Source organism: Asparagus officinalis, chromosome 1, assembly GCF_001876935.1.
Source record: "Asparagus officinalis chromosome 1, Aspof.V1, whole genome shotgun sequence".
Lineage (NCBI taxonomy): Eukaryota > Viridiplantae > Streptophyta > Magnoliopsida > Asparagales > Asparagaceae > Asparagus > Asparagus officinalis.
In genome coordinates, this window is record NC_033794.1 from 5,720,452 (window position 1) to 5,734,279 (window position 13,828).

A 13,828-nucleotide genomic window follows, 5' to 3' on the forward strand; every position below is an offset into this window, starting at 1 on the left:
GGGACTGAGCCCATACTCGTCTCCAACGATGAATCCGAGGGAGCTGCGGCCTCTTCCGCTTCGCCACCTGCTCCCCCGCCTGGAACGGAGCCTTGTCTTGAGTGTCCTCCTATTGCAGTGCTTGCTCAGGGTCAAGAGCCTGTTCCCTCAGGCTCTCTGTCCCTACAGGCTCGTATCGAGGAGTTTGAAAATGTCACGAAGCAGGCAATTTCCCTCGTTAGCCTTGGCCTTAGGATCTATGCTGACTTCAAATAGTTCCTCCTGGATCGCATGGTCGATCTTAGGTGGTTGGGTGAACCTCGTCTCGCCGCACGTTGCTTGCAAAGGCTTCTCTATCTGGAATCGCATCTGACGCACCTGGAGACTCTGCTGCAAGGGGGTCCCATGGCTGACGTGGAACACTTTTTGTCTCAAGTTTGGCGTCTGGAGGCCTAGGAGTAGGAGGTCCGCTCGAGGGGAATAGCAGATTTAGAGTCCCATGTCGCTTTCCTAGTGGACCAGCAGCGCTAACTGGAGAAGCGGATAGGTGTTTTCACTTCTACCATATCCCGTCTGAGGGCTGAGTTAGAGCTTGCGGAGACGACTCTAGGGGGCTTCGATCTGAGAGCCAGAAAGTTGACAAGGCTGTCGAAGAGGCAACCCAAAACCTTCAGATGCTACGTCAGGAAACCTCTGTCGCCACCTCTACCTTCGAGGATCAGACCCAGAAGGAAGCTGCAAACAAAACCCAGACGGACCACGCCAGGAGGGTGGCTGAAGTTAAAGCGGAGCTTACGTCCTTTAGCCTTTTGGACTAGGTTCTCCGGGTTGAACAGTGTTAAGAAATTTGGTGTTAATGATTTGCTTGATTGTAAAATCATAACTTTGTTCAAATGTATTGTCTTAAAACTGGGTGAATGATGTGCTCCTTTGGTTTTCCAAACGTGTTTGCGCATATTTTCTTTCTTGTGTTGATGTTGCCTTTCGTTCTCTTAGCTATACATGAATCCGAGGCCTGGGTGAATTCTATCTATAGGCAAGATCAGGCGAATTCGGGCCGTGGGCGGATAAGGCGAGCTATGTGTTTGGTCGCGGCATCGTGTGCTCGCTAGCTAGACTGACATTGGTATGTCGCTTCACATTGAAAGCGTCATGATGGTGGCTCTCTGCTCCCTATGCCCGATTAGACCGTTGAACGATGAGCGTGCACTTGGGCCACTCATTATATACGTTGCTCTCTCTTCTAGTTGAGGAGGTGACCGTGCTCGCCTCCCCTTGCTCGTTTTCAATGGCGTCGTGCTCTAAAGCATCCGCTCCGAAGAAGACGGTGAGCAACGCCTCCTCTTCAACCACTGCACCTGGCCATGATCCAGAGCCTAAACTTTTGGATTCAGCCAACCTACAGATCCATATAGAGGAGCTGGAGGGTGCTGTAAGGCGGGCGATCTCGTTCGTCGATCAGGGCCATGGTGTCTTCGTGGATCTGAAGCAGACCCTTTTAGATCGAGTTACTTGAATTTGCCGTTTGGACGACTACAGGCTCACCATATGCTGTTCGATGAGGCTCATTGATCTAGAGTCGCTCATAAACAAGCTGGAGAATCTACTGCAGATGGACTTAGAGTCCAAAGTGGAGTCACTCTTGGCTTCGGCCCGTCGTCGTGAGGCGTGGCAGTGAGAGTGCCAAAGGTGAGACATAAAAGACAAAGAATCCTTTATCGCTCGCTTGGATCTTCATCAGCGTCTATTGCAGATCGAGATGGAGGGTACTGCTGGCTCGATCTCTTTGGGCAGGACTTTGTATGCCGAAGGGGAATCGATCTTCATAGGTCTACATGTTCAGATCGAGACCGTGCATGGTGTCCTTGTGAGGGAGAGATGCGACCTTCTGTCGCTGCACCAAGAGGATGTCGTCGCTAATGCTTCAGTTGAAGCGAGGATCCGGTGGGAGGCAGAGGACGAGGTTCGTACCTTGTATGCGGAAAAGATAGTCGCGGTTAGGGCCGAGCTTGCGTCCTTCAAACTCCTAGAATAAGCCTGTAGGATAGGAATAGATTCTATCTATCATGTTCCATTTTTTGTTTCTTGAGCGTAATGTCATGATAAGCTCATAACTATGTTCAAATGTATCGTCTTGAAACATCTAATGAACGAACTTCAGGTTTCTTTGACCTCTTAACATGCTACGCGTACTTTCTTTTTTCTTTATTTTTATTTTCCTTGCTCATGCGGCAGATAGGCTCAAATGCGTATGGGTTCATACCATAGGTGAAACCCAGGCGCAGGCGAGTTTATGTCACCGGTGAAACTCAAGAATAGGTGAGTTCATGCGACAGGCGAACTCAAGTGCGGGCGAGTTCATGCCGCAGGCGAACTCATGTGCAGACGAGTTCATACTGCTGGTGAACCCAAGCACAAGCGAATTCATACTACAGGCGAACTCGAGTGCAGGCGAGACTCAAATACAGGCGGGTTCGTACCACCATACCACGTGTCCACTAGCGAGCCTGAGTGCTTGCCAGCTAAGGCGATGTGGGTGCCTCAATCCTCATTAATTACGAAGTGACAGGATGCTTCGCCTTTCGTGCGTGATCTAAACCGCCGGTTTGGAGTTCCCAAAAGCTAAGGCTTTTATGGGCGCCGAACTCAAAATGTTGAACGAGATCTAAGCCGGTCGATCTATTCGAGGCAGCGAATCTCAGCCATTGAGCTTTTGGCTATATAACATGCTCGTCATTCTCTGGGCAGAGTTCTCGTGCTCACAAAAATTCATCTGAAGAAAACATCCATAGAATCCACCTTGCTTTGCTCAATGGCTTCCGAGTCTAACCGCGGTGTCCCCGAGGGGGAAGGGGTCGCTTCCTCCTCCACTACTGCTACCATCGACGTGACGTCGTCCTCTCCCGTAGGCTCGACCCAAGGGTCCTCCGCTCTAGCTTTAAGTCTGGTGTTCACTATCCTCAAGAAGTTGGAGGACGCTCTATGTCGAACAGCTACTGTCATCAGCCAGGGTGCCGGGAGATATCATAACATGCTCCCCTTTGTGGAGGAGAGTCTGGAGGAACTCCGACGCGTGGGCGGTCCTTCGCTTGCTCGGTGATGTGAGCGGGAGCTCCATCATCTGGAGGGGCTGATGTACCGTCTGGACTTGCTCGGTGATGTGAGCGGGAGCTCCATCATCTGGAGGGGCTGATGTACCGTCTGGAGGGGATGGTGCATACCAACCCTGAACTGACGCCTCTCGCGATGAGTGCTCTGTTTGAGCGCGAAGACCTGGCGAAGCAAATCCTGAGATAGGAGGCTCTGCTTAGGCGCCTGCACATGCAACATCACGTCATTCTGACGAAGATGGACGCCTATCTGGATGCCGCCTTCTTCATGGACATCGGGTCCCTCGAGGGAGAGGTGAGGCTGAAGAGGCTCGAGCATGAGAAGGCGAGGGTTGGTCGCACTGCTAAGGCAGAGGCAAGGATGCTCCAACTCCTTCGTTAGAAAGAGGAGGACAGCGAGGCTGCTCTTACCAGGCTTGGACAGCGAGGCTGCTCTCGCCAGGCTTCAACAGAAGCAGGAGGCGAAGACTCGAGCCAGGCAGGCGGCGGAGCTCGCGGACGTCAAGGCAAGAATCGCCAGTTTTAGCCTGCTGAAGTTGATGTAGGGCGTCTTTTGTTTTTTTTTTTTTTGTTAGACATCGCTGTAATTTTTCCGATGCCTGTTGCATCGTAACTTAAAACATTATGTCTCTAAACTCGGCCTGGAATGGTCTTTTATGCTCTCAGTTATTTATCGCCTTGCATGCATAGCCTTTTCTTTATTTTCTACACTTAGGACTCTTTTTTTTTCTTTTGACTGATTCTTGGCGGTCATTGTGTTGGACTCGCCCTCACTGTCTATTGTTCACTCGAGTTAAGCTAGCTACACTATTTTTCGCAGTGTGGCGGGCCTTCAAGGAGTTCATCTTAGACTTAGTTGCTAAGATTCTCTTCTGCCCTCGGCTATTCACAGCGTGGGGCCGGGTTGATTCTCACTTTCGCGTTGTAGTTCAGGTTGGTTTGAGATATTAAGAATCAACAATCTAACCCGAATAAAGCGATTGCTTGTGCATGCAACCTAATCAGTAATCCTAACAATAACTCGCCATTTGGTGGGTTGTTGTTTGAGGGTCAACTGGAATATGTCGCCTGGCAAGCCGCCCTTAACGAACATTGTCACTCAAGAGGACGATAATGTCCGGATAACCTAATCGTTCAGGGACATAGGAGTATGACGATCGATTGTTGTAGGAGCCGTCTACTACCCATCGATTGTTCTAAGAGAATATTAGAACGCTCGGAATAGGTTGGGCCATTCAGGGACGTACGAGTGTGATGACCGACCGGAGTAGTAATACGTCGCGTGGTAAGTTACTACTCGGGCAGCGTCATTTGTGAGGAATGATGGAGCCTGCTACCAGAGGTAATTATTAACCCGATAGAATCTCGTTGCGATCAGAGCAACTATGAGGACTTATCATCCCATGGGAGAGGATTGATAGGTTGATATTGCTAGAGGTGATAGTTAACATGATTGGATTGTTTGTCGCGATGTGAGCAACTTTGTGGGCTCACCATCCTATTGGAGAGAATTGGTAAGTTGATTCCATCATAGGTGATAGTTAACATGATAGTAGGAGTGGTTCCATCGTTCTATTGGTGAGGATCGATAGGGGAAATTTAGGGGAGACTATCAGACGTGAAGATTAACTTGATAGTTGACTTTGGTCCTAACTGTAGAAAGGTTTGACCGAGTGGGGATCTGGGTTACACTTAAGAACACTATACGTAACGTCTTGTATAGGGTTTCCTGTAAGCAGTGGCTTATACTCACGAATACGTCAGAGTATATGAAGTAGGAGCAGTTTAGCCTCGTGTACCGGCTGGAGGAAGTGAGGATCAGTTTAGACTCATGCACTCATGGGAGTTTGGAGGGGCAGTTTATACTCTTTCACTAGTAGGAGTTTGAAGGAGAACTAAGGGTTGTACTTCTTCAATAACTTGTCATTGATAGGCATCATGACCTTATCGCCATTTGGTTTAATGAGGCGATAGGCTCCATGTGAATAGACTATTTCTACCATGAACGGTCCTTCCCATTTGGGTTGGAACTTGCCTTTCTTCTTGGAAGCGAGAATCATCGGTCGTCTAACGGCGAGGACCAATTCTCCCTCCTTGAAGGATCGATGCTTGACTTTCTTGTCGAAGGCCTTAGCCATTCGGGCTTGGTAGAACTTAATGTGTTGTTGGGCCTTAAGCCGTCTTTCATCCAACACTTCAAGTTCTGCGAGGCATCGTTGATGATTATCCTCTGTCGTCATCCCTATCACTAGGGCGATACAAAGGGATGAAATCTGAATCTCTAATTGTAACTAGGGCGATACAAAGGGATGTATCATTCATGACAACGAGTAAGGCGTGTTGTCGGTCGGTGTGCGAACCGTTGTGCGATACGCCCATAGGCTCTCGCCCAGCTTCTCGTTCTAATCGTGCTTGCTATTGGAAGTCAGCTTGGTTAAGATCCTAACGATTGTTTTGTTGAAGGCCTCGGTCAAACCATTTGCCGAAGGGTTATAGGCTATAGAGGAAAGGTTCTGCATTCGGAACTTATCACAAAACCGGGTGAACGCATGACTAACAAACTGTGTGACGTTGTCATGAATGATACATCGAGGTACACCGTATTGGTATATAACATGATGCTTGGAGAACTTAATCACATTATTAGTCTTGACTTCTCTTAAAGGGACGTCTTCGGCCTATTTAGAGAAGTAGTCAGTGATCGCGAGGATGAAGCGATGACCTCTTACCGACGGCGGGGTTATTGGTTCGACGATGTCCTTCCCCCATGCTTCGAAAGGTCATGATGCCATTGTTTGGTGTAGGTCTTAAGAGAGTCGATGCATGTAGTTGGCGTGGATTTGGCACGTGTGGAAACACTTTGTATAATCAACCGCGTCGCTGACCATCCCAAGCCAAAAGTAGCTTATCCTCTCCCACAGCTTAAGGTCTGGGCTGGTGAGCTCCGCAAGTGCCATTATGGGCTTCGCGTAGAGCTTCTTGTGCTTCTATCTTTGAGAGACATCGAAGTAACAAGCCATCATATGACCTACGATACAACGTCTTCGTGGTCGAGTCATAGTAGAACCTTGAGGCGCGTCGGCGAACGGACTCCCGCTCCCTAGCATCTTTAGGTAACATGTTATATAAAACATAGTCGATGATCAAGAGATGCTAGTCTTTCGATTCAAGTTGATCCGGAGCTTGGTGAGTAGTGTTCACCTCTAGAGCGTCCTCTGGTCAAAAGAGCCGCCGGCTCACTACCGTGACATATTGAGTTGTCTGTTATATAAAACATAGTCAATGATCGGGAGACGCTAGTCTTTCGGTTCAAGTTGATCCGGAGCTTGGTGAGTAGTGTTCACCTCTAGAGCATCCTCTGGTCAAAAGAGCCGCCGGCTCACTACCGTGACATATTGAGTTGTCTCTAGCAGCTGAGCCAAGTTAGCTCGTATTCCCCTGTCATCTCCTTAACGATAGGGTGAGAGTCACTGTAGGCCTCGAGATGTTTTATCTCTAACTCTCTTGCTAGCTCGAGTCCAATCAGTAGCATATTATACTCAGCCACGTTGTTGGTACATGGCTCTATTAGAGAAAAGGCTCGGGGTAATATGTGGTTATGTATGGAAGTGAGGATCATCCCCACTCCTACAACTATAGATCCGCTTGTGCCAACACGAGATACACCATCGAAGAACATCTGCCAAAGTTCCGCCAGGGAAGTCGCGTTGACTTCTGGGGGTTCATCTGGCAAATCTTTGAACAGGTTAGTTTTCGCTCTCAGCGTATGACTGGCCAAGAGATCGCATATAGCCTGCCCTTTGACCGACTTCTACAGCATGAAGTGAATGTCGTACTGAGACAGTAGGAGTGCCCATCTGGCCAAACGCCAGTTTAAGACTACGGGTTGCGTCATGAAGACTCGGATGGGGTTCATCCAGGAAATGACATGGATGAACTGGCCAACTAGGTAATGTCGCATCTTTTGGATGGCGAATACCAGGGCCAGGCACTCCTTCTCGGCCATAGGGTATCATCATTCAGCTCCTTGCAGAGTCCTACTTAGGTAGTAGATACCCTGCTCATGGCCGACATCATCATTCTGTGCTAATAGGGCATCCAGAGAGTGCTTCATGGCTCAGATGTAGATGAGGAATGGTTTTCCTAAGATCAGAGCCACCAGGACAGGTGGGTTCGAGAGGTAAGCTTTGATCTCTTCAAAAGCCCGCTGGTAGGTCGCGTCCCATACGAAGGATGTACCTTTCATCATCAGTTTGGAGAAGGGTTGACACTTACCCGAAAGATTTGAAATGAACCTTCGGATGTAAGCCAATCGTCCCTGAAGACCCCTTAATTTCTTAAGATTTCGGGGCGGCTGAAGCTCTTGGATAGCTCATACTTTGTCCAGGTCGATTCAGATTCCTTTAATTATGACTACAAATCCAAGGAACTTACCACTGGACATCCCTAAAAATGACTTCGTAGGATTCATCTTGAGTTGATGAGTTCTCATGAGTTCGAACATCACCCTCAAGGAGGTGGTCATCTTTACTGTGACTTTTCACGACCAAGTCGTCCACATAACATTCGACTATCTTTAACAGATGGTCTCGAAAGATTATGCTCATGGTGCGTTGGTAGGTTGCACCAGTGTTTTTGAGTCCGAAAGGCATGACCGTGTAGCAATACACCCCAATTGGGGTTCTGAACAAAGTGTGTTTTTCATCATCAGGGTGCATCTTGATCTGATTATACCCCAAGAATCCATCCATAAAGGACATTCTCTCAAACTCGCACATGTTATCAATGATGACATCAGTGATGGGTAAGGGAAATTTGTCTTTTGGGCAAGCGGCATTGAGGTTTTTGAAGTTAATACAGACGCGGATCTTACCATTCTTCTTCAAGACTGGAACAATGTTGGCTACCCAGTCGGGGTGTTGTTCCTCTCTAATGAAGCCAGATTCGATCAGCTTCTTCACTTTGGCCTCGATTGCCTTTATGATTTGCGGATGAAACCGCCTCTACTGCTATTTGATAGGTTTGGCATCCGCAGCGATGTTGAGGCGATGCATAGCAATCTGTGGATCAAGGCCGGGCATGTCCTCATAATTCCACACGAAGACATCAATATATTCCCGTATGAGGGCTATGAGGCCTTCCTTCTCTTGGGGAGGTAGACTACCGCTGATAAATATGGGCTTAGGGTTGGTCTCATCACCCATGTTAACTTGAAGGATTTCGACCTCGGTGGGCAGCTCACGTTGCTCGAAGCGATTGCTCCACTGGGCATTGACGTGGCGATCCCATGTCTTGTCATAAAGCAGGACCTATCCTTCCTCTGCCATTTTGATAGGATCAGTAGTAGTCATGTTGACTGTGAGGTTGTTGAACAAGCCTCCCATGCTGATGTCTGAGTCCCACGCTGAGGATGTCGATGATCGATCCTCTGAGTAGGTATCGTCGGAGTCCCCACCAAAATTGCAGAACAACTCCGATGAAGAAGAGGCGTAGCCTAAACCTCTTCAAGTCTTGTGGAAAAGGTTTGAGGGCTTTCCCTTAGGCACATAGGCGGGTAGGATAACCGTCTTCTACCCTCGGTCATAGTTCAGGCCTTCTTGACGGGTAAAGTCATAACCCATGTCTCTCATCATGTGCCTCGCAATTTGACTGTACTGTGAAATTAGGGCGCGGATTCCTCCTCTTCAGACCCGTCCCACAATGTGCGTAAGGGGTGATCGATTCGTCCAAAGATCTAATATTTATCTCGAGTCGATACCACAAATACCGCCCATGAAGACTCAATGGTTCGTCCCTTTGCGACATACGCCGAGTAGACTGGGAAGTGCAAGGAAGGGTCACTGTATAGCCTCGCAACTGAATCACTGGGCTTGTCACCTTCAAATGTCGGGTGAGACGATAAGTAAGCAAAGTTGGACTTCTCATTCAAGATAATCTCCTCCGCCTGAACAGTGTCGATTACATTATGGCTTTCGTAGCTGATTACAATTGATTCAAAATCGTTCAGGACAAGGCCGTCACCGTACTCAGGCTCACTATCCGCCTCGTTGCAACTCTTGAGCTCCTTGATCGATGGCTCGTCGGGATCTTAGTACAACAGAGAATCTGTGAAGTAGTTCTCGATACCCTTGAAGGGTTGTTTGTCGGCTACTACTGTTTTCACCTACTCGTAATCATCTACATACTTTAAGCATTGGTATAATGTGGACAGGACTATCCGGTTGTTGTGGATCTATGGACGTCCCAAGAGCACGTTGTAGGATGGCTCGGCGTTGATGACATAATAGATCACCTCTATCTTCATGTCGCTTATTCGGTACTTTAGACGGATCTTGCCGAGTGGCCGAGTTCCAGTGGCATTAAAGCTAAAGATAGTTGTGGTAGTCGTGGATAGACGCTTTAGGGGTACCCCCAGGTGTTTGATCAGCTTCAGGGGTACGATGCTTAGTGCGGACCCTGGGTCGACTTGAATTTGATCCACTTTTGAGAAACCAACGTACCTCGTGAAGTACAGCAATCGATCATGAGAGGTGCTTTTGATGAGCATGTCCTCAGGAGTGAATGTGATGCAAGGGACCCGCCTTTCAGTGGTCTGGTAGCACAATGCACATTTCCCTTCCGCGTCTTCTTCCCTCAAGAAGTGGGTGGCGAAGACTTCCGAGTCGGCCAATGCCTCTTGTAGGGATTCCTGGGTAGGTCGGGATAACCGTAGGAGGTCATACATGGTAATTCGTGCGGGGATATTCTTCAGCTGCGCGAGCACGTTGAATCGAAAAGGCTGATTGCTCGAGCTCGGCCTATTGGGATTCAAAGGGGCTACTGCAGCTAGCCTCATGGGAGGTCCTGTCGGGTTCTCCGCCCTTGTGGGGTACTCTTTGGTGAATTTCTTTCCTTATCTAGTAGCAAGGGCGGTAGTTTCCTCATTAGAGTCGGTGAGGGCAGATACTGCAGTCTGGTCTCCATCCGGGATAGCGGAGATGATATTACAAGGTCTACCTTTGATCTTCCTCGGGGGCTTTGAAGCCCACTGCTCATCGCTTGGGAGGCCCGGATGGACCCACATCACCTGTCCTAACGGCAAGGTGTGGGGTACTAAACCTTTCCCTCATTGATTAAGAGGATCATCGTTAGTGATTTTTAGGACTGCCTTGGGGATAGGAATTACCCCTGCTGGAGCCTGAACCTCCGGGAGATCTGTTCCAAAACTCAGGGTGATCATATTCGTGATCATCTGCTTTTGTACCTTCTCCTTTTTTAGGACCCCTGTGTCGTAGAGGGCCTGGAGCTTGTCCTTGAGGATGTAACACTTAGAGGTGTGATGACCGAGGAACCTGTGGTACGCACAGTAACTTAGGTCATTAGTCTTGTTCGCCTCCTCAGGTTTTGTGACTTCCGGTTTGATTTGATTGCTCTTGAAGAGAGTGTCGAATGTTTCCACCACTTGGTCCTCCCTGAAGTCGTACTGCCTTGGAGGGCGTTGCTCGAACTGCCTGGGCTTTGGCCTTTAAGCCGTTTTAGGTGCCGGGATGGAATTGATAGCCATGATCTCCTTTCCTCTTGTTCGAGGAGGATTCTTTGGCGCGGTCAGCTCCGTGGCTCCCTTCATGGGGTGAGGTTCTTCGGCCTTCAGCCTCTTGATCATATTTTCTAGCTGCTCGCCCTGGCGAACAAGTTCCTTCCAGGTCCGGATTTCCACTGCGCCGACCTTGGACAGAATATGGATCGAGAGGTTGTTGTGACATATTTTGATTAGTGTAGACACGGAAACTTGGTCCCGATAGTGGACCGATCGGTTCCTGAACCTCTTTACGAAGTCATTGACCGACTCCAACCTTCGCTATTTTTTGACGAGGAGGGTGGCCATCGACACCTCGGTGTCATCGTCGAAGAAGCGAGCCAAGAAGAGCCTTTCCGCGTTGGCCCAAGATGTGATAGAGCCAGGTTCCAACTTGCGGAACCATTCAAATGCTACCCCCTTGAGGGTGCTTATGAACAACCTGGTGAGAATAGCGTCGTTCCCCGTGAGGAACCCGGTCTGTCCATAAAGTAGTAGATATGTTGTGAGGGTGAGCCCTTGCCATCAAACTGTACCAAGTTAATCAGCTTGAACTTCGTTGGGTATGGGACTGTATCCCACTCGATAGGATAGGGTCATACTACCCCCAGCTTGTTCATGTTCTGCTGGAGTTTCAAAGCGTTGAGCTGGCTTTGGAACTCATCAAACCTCCTATCACGGGCGCTACCCCAAGTATGCGACGTTCCTAGCGATGCCTTGGAGGAGTAATCGGAATATGGACCGACATTATCTTCCATCTCAGTCGCTGGGTGGGGAGGAGGCCCCCACTCTTTACTCCCCGTCAGCCGTTGTAAGGTGTGCGGGGCTCTCTTCTTCTTCTTCTTCTTATTGTTTAGAAGTTGTTCCAACATCTCCTTTAAAGAGTCGATGGTTGTTTGTTGCTCTTCGAACTTCTTGGCAACCATTTGATTATTCGTGGTGTCATCCATGTGTACCCTTGCCAGTGCGTCCAGACTCAAGTACGAGGTTTGGGACGTGGTTGCCGCTAAGCAAACCTCGTCTTCACCGTCGGAGGGAGGTGCTAAGGTTGAGTAATCAAACCTAATGCTCACCCTCGTGTGACTACAGGTACGTTGGAATATACCACCTTGTTCACGTTGAACAAGTGGATGATTAGGTTCCAGGAAGGAGTCCGAATCTGGAGAACCAGGAACCACGACCTTACCTCTTGTCCGTCATGTTAATTGTAACGGACGGGAGCTCTAAATCATCGGCGGTGAGTCTCTTCCGGTGGTGCTGCCTCCGACTCGAAGATCTCAGTTTAGAGAGCAGTTGAGTGAGCCTTTCGAATACCGAGGGCCTCGCCACTCCTACACACTGGCAGTCAGTGAGTACTGCCTGAATGAGTCTCTCACAGTGACATTACAGACTCACCTCTTGCATGGTGCATTTGTGGATTAGGTATCCTCGGAGATCTTCCACGGGTGGTTGGTGACCATCCTTAGGGCCAGAGGGTTTAACTAGGTGACTGCACGATCGGGGTTTAGATGAACCCCCTTGTGCACCCCGGGAGGGATTAAGTGTTGGAGTTGGGCGGATTCGCCTTGACAGGCGAGTCGCCACGCTAGGGCGAGTTTGCACCTATTAGCAGACTTCGACCACTCGCTCATGTAGGCGAACTTGGGATGTCTCGCCTACTACTTTGCCTTTATTGTGAAGGCTTTTTTGGTCGTGACGTCTATCTGTCAAGCGGACTTGACGTGGCTGGCTTGATGTTGGTGGTCCGTCTGCTTGAGCAGACTTGCCTGAGTTGGGCGGTCTATTCGCTTTCGGGATGTGACCTAAGAAGCGAAATCCGCCTATTTGTACGAGCCTGCCTGGAGCGTTAGATTCTACAGAATGGGAGATGTTGCGGTCAGTGCGGATCCCGCCTGAGCACGAGAGTTCACCCGATTTGGCGATCTCTTCAGACCGTCTCGCATCTTTCAAACCTGAATAATAGTTCAGGCCGTCATACGAGACGAAGGTTTGAGCCTTCTGTCGGGCGAGGAACCATCGTCGACGCTGTCGGTTTCTTCTTGAGAGAGGAGCATCTAGGCGGATCATGTCGGCTTGGTCCGTGCCAAAGCGAACCTCCGTTTCCTCTTAGGCGGAGGTTTGCGAGGGTCATTTGGCGACCCATTTGGTGATATTTCACCCATTGTTCCCAGCCTTCGTCTTGGCCATGATCGATTTTGGGGAAGTTTGACCCTCTTTCATGACTCGGACTGGGTCCTCGAGCGTGGGGACTTTGACCGTTTGAGGTCGGCCTCTACACATGACTCGGTGATATTTGTGGGATGCATCACCACCAGAGGAGGAGGAGGACAAGTACTCTTCGTACTTGGCTTAGTCGAACTCGATTTCTAGGGACTCCATAGTTGTCCCGACAGGAACCTCGTCGAATTGAGCCATCACCATTTTTGTTGAGGAAATAGCTTCTCCTACTGTGGTCGCCATCTTTTGTAGGAGTAAATTTTGATTTCCCAAAATGGGGGTATCGTTTGTATTGATAAGAATAGTTTATTACAAACTAATGAATCAAAATTACAACAGAAGCGGAGGGAAGGCCCTCCTTGTTTAACGTGAGGACTTTTAGTAGCGATAGGATGCATCGCTCAGTTCTCGCACCGAGTCTACTTCCCTTGAATGATTCAACCGAAGTTGCTAGTGAGCTTCAGTACATAGTAGAAGCTCGTGCTGGTTGAGTCCAAGTTTCCCGGGTTCCAAACGGCGATCGGAGCCGAGAACCAAGAGTTAATGGTTTGGTTAACTGATTGAATCAGTTCGATGAATTCTGAATGCATTGCTTTTTAACTGTTCTTCTGAACTTTTCAATCTCGAACCTCTTTTCTATGGCCAGGAGAGGTTCTTAAATAGAGGAGAGACGGTGTGGTCACTCCCTTGGATCATGGGATATGACCATCTACTGTTAGGAGATACCATGCTTCTCACATGTACTGTGAGCGGCCGTTTGAGGGGCTTAGATCACTGTACCCTTTCTCTTTCACATCACGGGAGTGGGAAGGCCCATCCTTGTACAAGACATTGTGGCTGCCAGATGTCCTGGTGGGTTTGGCGAGCTTGCCAACCACCGGGCTTGACTCGTGCAGGCGAGTCAGGTATGCAGGCGAGTCTCGTGAACTCAACTCGTGCAGGCGAGCCGAGCATGTGGGCGAGTTTA